Genomic DNA, 11,435 nt, shown 5'->3' on the forward strand with positions numbered 1-11,435 from the left:
GGGGTAATATTTAGACTGTTTTTTACACCATGGATATACTACTTTTGTAAACAAAATTATTTAGTTCCTGCCATGAGCCAGGAAATGGCATGAGCCAGGAAATGGCAACCCACTCCAGTATTCTTGCCTGGAAAATCCCATGGATGGAGGAGCCTGGCGGGCTACAGTGCATGGGGTCGCAAAGAGTCAAACATGACTGAGCTGCTAACACTATGAGCCAGGTACCAGGGAGAGCAGTATTTTAGTAATAAGGTAGTTAACTACTAACAAATAACTCAAAGATCTCAATGTCTTAACAAAATTAAGCTTTCTTTTTCACTCATATCACAGCCTGAATTGGGTGCTCAGCAGGCAGCTTTTTATATTTTGATTCAGAATTCTGCCTCCAATCAACATGTGATGGCACCATCTTCTCAAGCAGAGACCTGCAAATATTTTCTGTAAAGGGACAGATAGCAAATATTTTAGGCTTTGTGGGGCATATTGTCATAACTACTCAATGATCCCATTGTGTCATGAAAGCGACTATAGACAATATGTAAATAAATGGGCATGTTCCAGTGGGGCTTCCCTGGTGGCTCAGTGGTAAAGAATCAATGCAGAATATTCGAGTTTGATCCCTATATCAGAAAGATCCGCTGGAGAAGGAAATGGCAACCCAATCCAGTATTCTTGCCTGGGAAATCCCATGGACAGAGGTGCCTGGTGGGCTGCAGTCCATGGGGTTGCAAAAGAGTCAGACACAACTTAGCAACTAAACAACAATGTTCCAATAAACCTTTATTAGCAAAAATGTATAGTAGGCTAGATTTGACCTATGGGCCATAGTTTACCAACCCTGTTCCAAAGTCTTCTCAGAGTCCTAAATTGAATCCTCTCTGCTTTCAAATGGTCAAGAGAAAGAATGAGGAAGGCCTAGAAATGGGACATGATTTCAACCCATATCCTGTTGGCCAGAATCCACTCACATGGCCTCAGCCAAATGAGTCTAGGGTATGTAGTTTTCTATGACTCAATGCAAGGAAAAGCCATCGCTCATCTGCTAGCAAGGCTGTGGCACTGTCAGCTCTTTTTGTCACCATATATTGTTTACTATTTTTTCTTTGTACAGATAATGCTTTCTGCAAGAGGACAGCTGAAAGTCCTCCTCCATGCCCTCCTCCCGCCCCCGCCCTCCCCAGTAAATACATCCAGCTCAAAGTCCAAGCTCTCCAGGTGGTGTTCAGTTTTCTTCATCAGGCTCAGATATGACTCTTTATGGTCCAATGACCTATGAACTAAAAAGATAAGTCATCTTCCCAGACACACCCACTGGTAACTCAAGGAAGACTGAAGACTGTGAAAAACATTTTTAATCAGAACAAGGAAAAACTGAAGACACACAGTATTCACTGGGCCACAGCAATTCTGAAATCCCACTGGGTAAACACATGAAGGTCTCCTTCTCTGGGGGTAGGTCAACCCCTCATGTGGTTCTGATACCTCACAACAGCCTGCTACCCTACAAGGATGCCCTCATGCCCCTCAAGCTCTAATATCCTGCACTGGGTAGTCATCCACAGGGAAGTCTCCCTCCCAAGTTCTGACATCTTTTTTTTAAAGTATTTATTTGACTGGGCCAGGTCTTAGTTGCAGCATGTGGGAAATACTTCGCTGACCAAGGATCGAACCTGAGACCCCTGCATTGGGAGTGTGGAGTCTTAGCCACTGGACCACCAGGGAAGTCCCAAGTTCTGGCATCCCTTTCTAACCCTCCCCTCTATAGGACATCCTTCTCACCCCAGGCTCTTCACTCCTATTCAAGTAACACCAGGACATTAGTTAATGACTCTACCTAATGACATAGTTCCAGAAGGAAAAGAGAGAAAAAAGAAGAGAAAGTGAAGGGAAAAGAGGAAGAGGAAAAGAAAAAGCTCAAAGACTTCTTATCTCTTGCTATGGAAGTCTAGAAGTAGCCACAGCTTTTACTTGCAAGGCTCTAAATTTTTGCCTTGGTTTTCTTCTATTTCCTACAATCCCATGAAAGAATTCTTTCCTGATCTCATCTCTTTCTTATAATATCTTGCACACACCACTAAAAATAACCTCTATTAAATTTCTGTTTTCTCTTTTGGTCACCCAGGACTGGGTAGACACATGGTCTGCTGCTCAAGTAACCTCAGGCAACAATGTTGCAAAATGTGCTGCTGCTGCATCTCCTGGCTAACCATCTTTTCAGCCACTAATACTAAGTTTGTTGCAACCCACCTGCTCTGTAAATGCCACATAGGTTTTTGGAGTTTTTTTGTTTGTTCCGCAGTAGTGTTCCACTTCAAGCAGAGAACAAAACAAAGTCCACCCCGTACTTCCCTGGCGCTCCAGCAGTTAAGACTCTGCACTTCCACTGCAGGGGATGTGGTTCCCACCCCTGGTCAGGAGACAGTGAGTTCCTGCATGCCACATGGCATGGCAAGGAAACAAAACCATAAAGTGTCTTCTCTCCCTGAGCTTACACTCTATGGTATGTTTTTGTTTTAATTTTATTTACTTACTTATTTTTAGCTTTGCTGGGTCTTTGTTGCTGCATAGGCTTTTCTTTACTTGTGGCAAGTGGGGGCTAATCTCTTGTGGAGCACTGGCTCTAGGGCACAAGGGTTTAGTAGTTGCAGATCCCAGGTTCTAGAGAACAGGTTCAGTGCTTGTGGCGCTTGGGCTTAGTCACTCCACAGCATGTGAGATCTATCATGGATTAGGGACTGAACCCGTGCCTCCTGCATTGGCAGGTGGATTCTTTACCACTGAGCCACCAGAGAAGCGGGGGTTTAGTTGCAAAGTCATGTCTGGTACCCCATTGACTATAGCCTAGCCTACCAGGCTCCTTCCCAGGCAAGAATAAAGTATGGTTTTATTTTGGGAAGGACATGCTTGTTTTAAAATATGCTCCAGATTTGTTTGTTTCTTTTGTGTCTTTTTTTTGTTTTAGGATTCGTTTTAATCAGGTATAGCAAGATGTTGTTCAGTCGCTCAGTCCTGTCTGACTTTTTGCAACATGCAGACGAAAATGACTGTCATAAAGGAAGAAGTTTGTATACTCATAGATCCCTAGAAGCAGGAGACATGGCACACCACACAGGACCACATGCGGAAGCACCGTGAGGCACAGGAGTGAGGGGAAAGCATGGGCAAAAGACCTTATTGTGGTTTTCACAGGAAGGAAAGGGTGAGGCAGGGTAAGCAAGCTGAGCAGGTTTAGGATTGGACAGTTTGATTTTGGTAGAGAACTGCAGGGGTGGTCCCTAGGTGTTTGTGTCCCATATCTGGCCTGGGAGTGATTTAAGGCAGGATGGTAGCATCCTGAACTGCAACAGCCTGATGAAAGGAGATGGGTGGGGCTGTGGACTCAGGATTGACTGGCTTGTCTGTTCCCAAGCAAGTCCTTTACTATCTCTAGGAATTAAACAGGGAGGGGCAGCCTTCCCTTGGTCCTTAAGGTCACCATAAAATTTGGACTATTTAAAAAAGTGATTAATGCAATCACTGACTAGAAGAGAATCCTATCTCCGTCCTAGTTCATTTCACTTGGAACATTTCTATCTATTTCAGTTCAGTTCAGTTCAGTTCAGTCGCTCAGTCGTGTCCGACTCTTTGCGACCCCATGAATTGCAGCACACCAGGCCTCCGTGTCCAATACCAACTCCCGGAGTTCACTCAAACTCACGTCCATTGAGTCAGTGATGCCATCCAGCCATCTCGTCCTCTGTCGTCCCCTTCTCCTCCTGCCCCCAATCCCTTCCAGCATCAGAATCTTTTCCAATGAGTCAACTCTTTGCATGAAGTGGCCAAAGTACTGGAGTTTCAGCTTTAGCATCATTCCTTCCAAAGAGCACCCAGGGCTAATCTCCTTCAGAATGGACTGGTTGGATCTCCTTGCAGTCCAAGGGACTCTCAAGAGTCTTCTCCAACACCACAGTTCAAAAGCATCAATTCTTCGGCACTCAGCTTTCTTCACAGTCCAACTCTCACACCCATACATGACCACTGGAAAAACCATAGCCTTGACTAGACAGACCTGTGTTGGCAAAGTAATGTCTCTGCTTTTCAATATGCTATCTAGGTTGGTCATAACTTTTCTTCCAAGGAGCAAGTGTCTCTTAATTTCCTGGCTGCAATCACCATCTGCAGTGATTTTGGAGCCCCCCAAAATAAAGTCTGACATTGTTTCCACTGTTTCCCCATCTATTTCCCATGAAACTCAAATAGTATCTCAGTCAGCCACCTTATCTCTAGCCCAAATATCCAGATTCAAAAATCTCATACATCATCCAGATTCAAAAATCATTAAGATTTTACACAGTTCTTCCCTCTCTGTCTCACTATCCCTTCTCCAGGGGATTGTTCTGAACCAGGAATCAGACTGGGGTCTCCTGTGTTGCAGGTGGATTCTTTTCCAGCTGAGCCACCAGGGAAGCCCACTACTGCTATCTAGGAAACTTCAAGTAAGGCTTAGGTATAAAAGTCATCTGAACAGTTTTATCATTTTGAATTTGGGATTTGAATTGGAGAAGGACCATAATTAAAAACTTATCAGAGGAGACAATATGAATGTAAGTCATATAAGTAACTATTAATCTCTGTAAGCCAAATAAAACAGTGAAAGTGAAGTTTCTCAGTTGTGTCCGACTCTTTGCAACCCCATGGACTGTATAGCCTACCAGGCTCCTCTGTCCATGGGATTTTCAAGGCAAGAGTACTGGAATGGGTTGCCATTTCCTTCTCCAGGGGGTCTTCCCGACCCAGGGATCAAACCCAGGTCTCCTGAGTTGTAGGCAGATGCTTTTTCTGTCTGAAACAGAGGCCCTGTTAAATTTAAGATAATTTTTAATACTTTTATTCTGGAGCTAGGCAAGAGTATACTAACATCTTTACTCAGAAAATATTTCACACACACACAAATTAGTAGAATCTTACTGAAATCTTGGGCAAGCAAGGGGTTTCTGAAGAATATTCTCACTGGATCTCTCCCCAAGTCATGCACTGTGTTTTGTAATATTTGTTTGGATTAATCTAGGTTATGGATTAATCCAGGGGCATAACTATAGGATTTATTAATACTTTGTTTATACCTGTAGCTCTCCCTCACAACTTGACTTAGTTCATTTGTATATTTATATGGGAGTTTCCTGACTTCCCTGGTGGCTCAGACGGTAAAGAATCTGTCTACAATGCGAGAGACCCGGGTTCAAGCCATGGGTTGGGAAGATTCCCTGGAGAAGGAAATGGCAATCCACTCCAGTACTATTGCCTGGAAAATCCCATGGACAGAGGAGCCTGGTAGGCTACAGTCTATAGGGTCACAAAGAGTCGCTCACGACTGAGCGACTTCACTCACTTATGGGAGTTTCCTATTTACTTTCAAGAAAGGGGAGAGAAAAAGTCATGCCTCCAGAACCCTTTAGATTTCTCAGGAGATGGTGAAATTCCAGACAAGCCTTAAACAGTAAGTCCTCTATTTAGATTTCCATTCTATCACACATTCATATACTTATTCATTCCTATACTTTGAATCCATTTTAAACTGATTCTTTTCTTTATTATAAATCTATATGCCTGAAGTTAGCCAAACTGAAGAGTTTAGAGTCATCTGTCCCGTTTAGAGAGTACTCAGTCCTCCACAAGATTGCCCTCACTTCAGACACTAGCTGCAAGTTGAGAGGGTTCCCAAAACCACCCTCAGATAATTCACTAGAAGGACTCACAGAATTTACTGACAGCTGTTATACTCATGCTTACAATTTATTACAGCCAAAGTATATGGGCTAAACTAAGATCATGGCATCAGGTCCCATCACTTCATGACAAATAGATGGGGAAACAGTGGAAACAGTGGCTTAGTTTATTTTTCTGGGCTCCAAAATCACTGCAGATGGTGATGGCAGCCATGAAATTAAAAGACACTTACTCCTTGGAAGGAAAGTTATGACCAACCTAGACAGCATATTAAAAAGCAGAGACATTACTTTGCCAGCAAAGGTCCATCTAGTCAAAGCTAAGGTTTTTCCAGTGGTCATGTATGGATGTAAGAGTTGGACTCTAAAGAAAGCTGAGTGTCAAAGAATGGATGCTTTTGAACTGTGCTGTTGGAGAAGACTCTTGAGAGTCCCTGGGACTGCAAGGAGATCCAACCAGTCCATCCTAAAGGAGATGAGTCCTGGGTGTTCATTAGAAGGACTGATATTGAAGCTGAACCTCCAGTACTTTGGCCACCTGATGGGAAGAGCTGACTCATTTGAAAAGACCCTGATACTGGGAAAAGATTGAGGGCTGGAGGAGAAAGGGACGACAGAGGATGAGATAGTTGGATGACATCACTGACTCAATGGACATGGGTTTGAGTAAACTCTGGGAGTTGGTGATGGACAGGGAGGCCTCGTGTGCTGCAATTCGTGGGGTTGCAATCTCCCTTTGTTCCTCAACCAGGGATTAAACCCACACCCTCAGCAGTAAAAGCACAGAGTCCTAACCACTAGACCACCAGGGAAGGGAATTCACCCAGTTTTTCTTTCATTGTATACATTTTCTCCCCTTTGATGGTGATTTTCCTGATTGCATACTAATGACAGATTTTTACCACCAATTAATCTGTAATAGTTTTTAGAGAAAGGGTAGACAGCAATAGATACAGAAATACAAATTAACCACCATAAAAGCTATCTAAACTTTTTGCAGGGAAGGAAAAGGCTTTTTTTCATTCATACAGAAAAGTAAACCAGTAGTCATAGTTCAACCTTAGCCACGGGTTGAAAGGAAACAGAACACAGTACTCACCAGTTGGTTATAGCAGTTCCAAACTTCAAAAAAACTTTCTCTTCACAGATACATTAATTTCAGTTCTGTAATTCATAATGACCTACAAACAAGAAAAACAATACAGAGTGCCAAACCAAACAAATAGAAAAACCAACAAGAATTTTAAAAAAAAAAAACTCAACATAAAAAGCAAGATACTTTGACTTCTGCTACCCAATCATGACCAGATTCCCTCTGGCTGTCTGCCATCTGGCGTAGACTGGTTATATCATAAACAACTAAATGCCAGATTTAATGTTTCTGCTACCAGTTGTACACAAATCAAAACCAGAACTACATCAGACTTTACCACTAACTAGAAACACAGAACCAGAAACCCAGAGATTTAGTCCAAGTAAACTCTGTTCTCACATGAGAGTGAACTCAGGAGTCAGCAAGATTATGTCTAGTGAAAATAGCCCACTGGTTCCCTTCTCTGGCAATGCAGTGTACTCATATCTTATAGGTAAAATGCACCTGGAATTCTCAGTGGAATCTGAAACTGCCAAAAGAAGACTAGGGAGAAAGTAATTTAGAAAAAAAAAAATGTTACTTGCCAAGAAGTTATTAAGGGGGCCAGTATTTAAAAGGCTGGCTCACCACAAAACAAACCAGAATAAATGAACAAACATGTATTAAAAGGAAAATACTCAAAAAGTTGCCAAGTTTATCAAGTTAACAATCTGTAAATAGAGGAAAAATAACAATTTTCTCACACGATTATCTGTAAAGCTTCCCCTCATATCTTCAGATAGTCTCACTGCAAAAGTCAAAAACAGAATTGTTTTTGTTTGAGAGTCAGGAAGTTATAGGACAGCTCAAGGTTTCATTTAATTTGGGATCCAGAGCTGGATCCTGGCTTCGTCCCGTTTTGTTTTTGTTTTTCCAGTGTGCAAAGTGGTGTATGTGCTGAAAGGTAGTCATGGGGGGTCCGGCTGCTTGCTGCTTCAAAGACAGTAAACAGGTCAGATTGTGGAAAGGAAAGTTTGCTTTATTTCAGATGCCAGCAACTGGAGGGGCAGGTGGAGGATGACAGACATCTGTCCAAAGGCCGACTCTGCCCTGCACCGCCCCCCCACCCGCCCACAAGAAGAGGGTGAGAACTTTTATAGACAGAGTGTGGGGAGATGGTTACATGCAGAAACAGCACAGTCATCTCTAACAGTCATCTTCAAATTGGTCATCACTGGTCTGACTACCATCATCTTGGTTGTTTTAGGTACAGTTAATCTTTAGTTCCTGGGTGCACTTGTTCCCATTTCTTTGCAGTCAATTCTCAGAATTGTGGCAGCTCAGGTCCTGGGTACAGTCTGGTCATCAGGTAATTAACTTCTCCACCTGAGGTTTTAGTATCCATAAGACAGCTCACAGGATATGGCTCAGAATATTATCTACAGCCCTTGAGAAAGAACTGAAGATCCATGACCATGCTTAATGACTACATTATTATTTAGTCTTCTTTGCTGGTTTTCCTGTGTTTCAGCATTTCTTACTTCTCTGATTAAACTTATTCTTTGACTAAAGTTTTCCACGGGCAAAAGGCAGGCAGAGGACATGGTGGGGGGCAAGCACCATATGGTTCTGCTCCGTTTCATGTGTGTATGTTTATTTCCTATCAGGGGGATGCAGTATGTCCACTTATCCTTAGTAGAAGCAGTCAGTGTCAATTTAGTTTCACATTTCTTTAGTTTCCTTCTTGACATCTCCCTCCACTAGTCTATCTGAATTATTATTTTAACTTAACTGAATTGCATGGTAACAAAGGCCATTTACTGAGCATTTATGTCAAACAAAAATATTATCTTATTTAACAGTCACAAAAACTCTGTAAGGTAAATGTTATTCTTATTTTATACACACACAAAAAAAGTACCAAAGAAGTTAAATCATTTACTCAAGGACCCAAAGACCTATAAGTAGTAAGAAGCAAGACTGAGCTTTAGACTCTTGCTTACTTCTGTTGTATCATTTTTATATTGTATTAATTGTCTTTCTCCACCAATCATAGGCTCCTTCACAGCAAGGATTATGTACTTCATGTCTTTGAATGACCAAAACAAAATATATGATCTAGTATGTAGTAGGTATATCAAAAATTATTTATCTTTTAGAATTTTATAATTGTTTAACACACATAGGTCTTATTTTTGAAAAAATAGTAAGCTCCCTGCAGGCAAGGAATGTAGAAATTAAAACAGAAATGGTAATGTCAAAGGTAAATGCCAGCTGATGGTCTGCCTGGGCCCATATTAAGATGTGGTTTAGGATTCGGACCTTAGCTTTACAAGTCAGTTCAGTTCAGTCACTCAGTAGTGTCCGGTTCTTTGCAACCCCATAGACTGCAGCACTCCAGGCCTCCCTGTCCATCACCAACTCCCAGAGTTTACTCAAACTCATGTCCATTGAGTCGGTGATGCCACCCAACCATCTCATCCTCTGTTGTCCCCTTCTCCACCCACCTTCAATCTTTCCCAGCATCAGGATCTTTTCAAATGAGTCAGCTCTTCGCATCAGGTGGCCAAAGTATTGGAGTCTCAGCTTCAGCATCAGTCCTTCCAATGAAAACTTAGGACTGATATCCATTAGGATGGACTTGTTGTATCTCCTTGCAGTCCAAGGGACTCTCAAGAGTCTTCTCCAACACCACAGTTCAAAAGCATCAGTTCTTCGGCGCTCAGGTTTTTTTATGGTCCAACTCTCACATCCATACGTGACTACTGGAAAAACCATAGTCTTGACTAGATGGACCTTTGTTGGCAAAGTAATGTCTCAGGTTTTTAATATGCTGTCTAGGTTGGTCACAGCTTTTCTTCTAAGGAGCAAACATCTTTTAATTTCAGAAACTCAATTCTGGCCATGTATTCAGAGCTGATTAGTTAGAGGGAATGCTCATCCTTAGACTGGTTTGTCACCAGAATACAGATCACCTTTGTGTTCTCTGGAGAGAGTAGTCCCCAGAGTTTGTGTCTCAATGTTCACGAAACCCTAGAATGGACCTAGATAGGAACTCAATTGAAACAGATGCATTTGATTTACATAAGGCCCATGGGTATGATAAGGGAAAAACTTGGGTTGGGTTACTTAACTTTTCTGAGAAGGAAAATGATGCTTACAATAAGAGTATCTACTGCCCAAGTTTCTTATGAAGACTATATCATATGACCAGCACTGAAAACCAACAAATATACTCGTTGTTACATTGATAAGAATTCTAATTCATTAGGTCATTTGGAGTCACTCCAATACTGGTCCTACAGTTTTGAGAATGTACCAAGGGAAGGCACCCTCTCGCCTTGGTGACTTTGAATATGCTGTTCTGTTTGCCTCTTTTCCTCTATGTGTCCTCATTTATTCAAATGTAATCTTCTTAATGAAGCCTTTCCTGACTACCCTAAAACATCTACTTCTCTCCTGCTTTTCCTCTGTACTATCTATATCATCTACTACACTAGATATTTATGTATTTTCTGTTTCTTCTTACTAGAATGAGCTTCCCTGATAGCTCAGTTGGTAAAGAATCCACCTGCAATTTAGGAGACCCTGGTTCGATTCCTGGATCAGTAAGATCTTCCTAATGAATATTCAGAACTGATCTCTTTTAGGATGGTCTTGTTGGATCTCCTTGCAGTCCAAGGGACTCTCAAGAGTCTTCTCCAACACCACAGTTCAAATGCATCAATTTTTCGGCGCTCAGCTTTCTTTATAGTCCAACTCTGACATCCAAACATGACTACTGGAAAACCTTTCAACATGTTGCCAACTGAACATTTATAAGCAATCTGCCTACAGGGCCTGGGAAGTGGGAAGGAAATTTTATTCCTATTGGAAGCCACACTGGTGGAATAACTGAGGTACTGAAACTGAAAAGACCCAGAAAAGCAAATTATACTAAAACAGGGACATAAAGTCTAAGCATACTAGAGTCCTTGCAGCAAAAATGGGAATGGCCCACATATATTTGAACATCTAGTTTATAAAAATCAGTTTGGCCAGAGAAGATTACGGTTATGAGCGTTTCCAGATAAACTGAGAGTCATGGCACTCTGAGGACTTCACATCAAGGCACGCGATCGGGGAGTAAAGTCTAGTGGCTAGCATTTCCCAAATTCCAATTGCTTAAGGCAAACACAGGAGACAGCTCCGCATTTCTCTCAAGGTAAAATACATCATATATGGGAGTTCAAAAATCAGTAATCAGAAGCGAAGTTTTTCACTTTCAGAGTTCCCCGAGTCTAACTGTAAATGGAGAGGGCAATGGCACCCCACTCCAGTACTCTTGCCTGGAAAATCCCATGGACGGAGGAGCCTGGTGGGCTGCAGTCCTTGCGGTCGCTAAGAGTCGGACACGACTAAGCGACTTCACTTTCACTTTTCACTTTAATACATTGGAAAAGGAAATGGCAACCCACTCCAGTGTTCTTGCCTGGAGAATCCCAGGGACGGGGAAGCCTGGTGGGCTGCCGTCTATGGGGTCGCAAAGACTCGGACACAACTGAAAACTTAGCAGCAGCAGCAGCAGCAGCAGCAAGCAGCAGCAGCAAGCAGCAGCAGCAGCAGCAGCAGCAGCAGCAAGCAGCAGCAGCAAGCAGCAGCAGCAGCAAGCAGGCAGC

The 11,435-nt window shown here is 42.4% G+C and overlaps 1 long non-coding RNA gene across 3 annotated transcripts; it reads right to left on the reverse strand.

Annotated features, from left to right (window-relative positions):
* Nucleotides 1-284: 284 nt before the first annotated feature.
* Nucleotides 285-11,007, reverse strand: LOC138434127 (uncharacterized). 3 transcript variants are annotated; one of them, XR_011254656.1, is made up of 3 exons: nucleotides 9,285-10,647; nucleotides 6,805-6,886; nucleotides 285-438 (listed from the first exon to the last, which is right to left on the reverse strand). It is a non-coding gene; the product is annotated as an uncharacterized lncRNA (long non-coding RNA). The 3 variants fall into 3 exon arrangements; XR_011254655.1 differs by lacking the exon at nucleotides 285-438 and adding an exon at nucleotides 768-1,277 and having other exon boundaries at nucleotides 9,285-11,007; XR_011254654.1 differs by lacking the exon at nucleotides 285-438 and adding an exon at nucleotides 2,931-4,836 and having other exon boundaries at nucleotides 9,285-10,648.
* Between the last annotated feature and the right edge of the window lie 428 nt (nucleotides 11,008-11,435).

This window comes from Ovis canadensis, chromosome 2 (genome assembly GCF_042477335.2).
Source record: "Ovis canadensis isolate MfBH-ARS-UI-01 breed Bighorn chromosome 2, ARS-UI_OviCan_v2, whole genome shotgun sequence".
Taxonomy (NCBI): domain Eukaryota; kingdom Metazoa; phylum Chordata; class Mammalia; order Artiodactyla; family Bovidae; genus Ovis; species Ovis canadensis.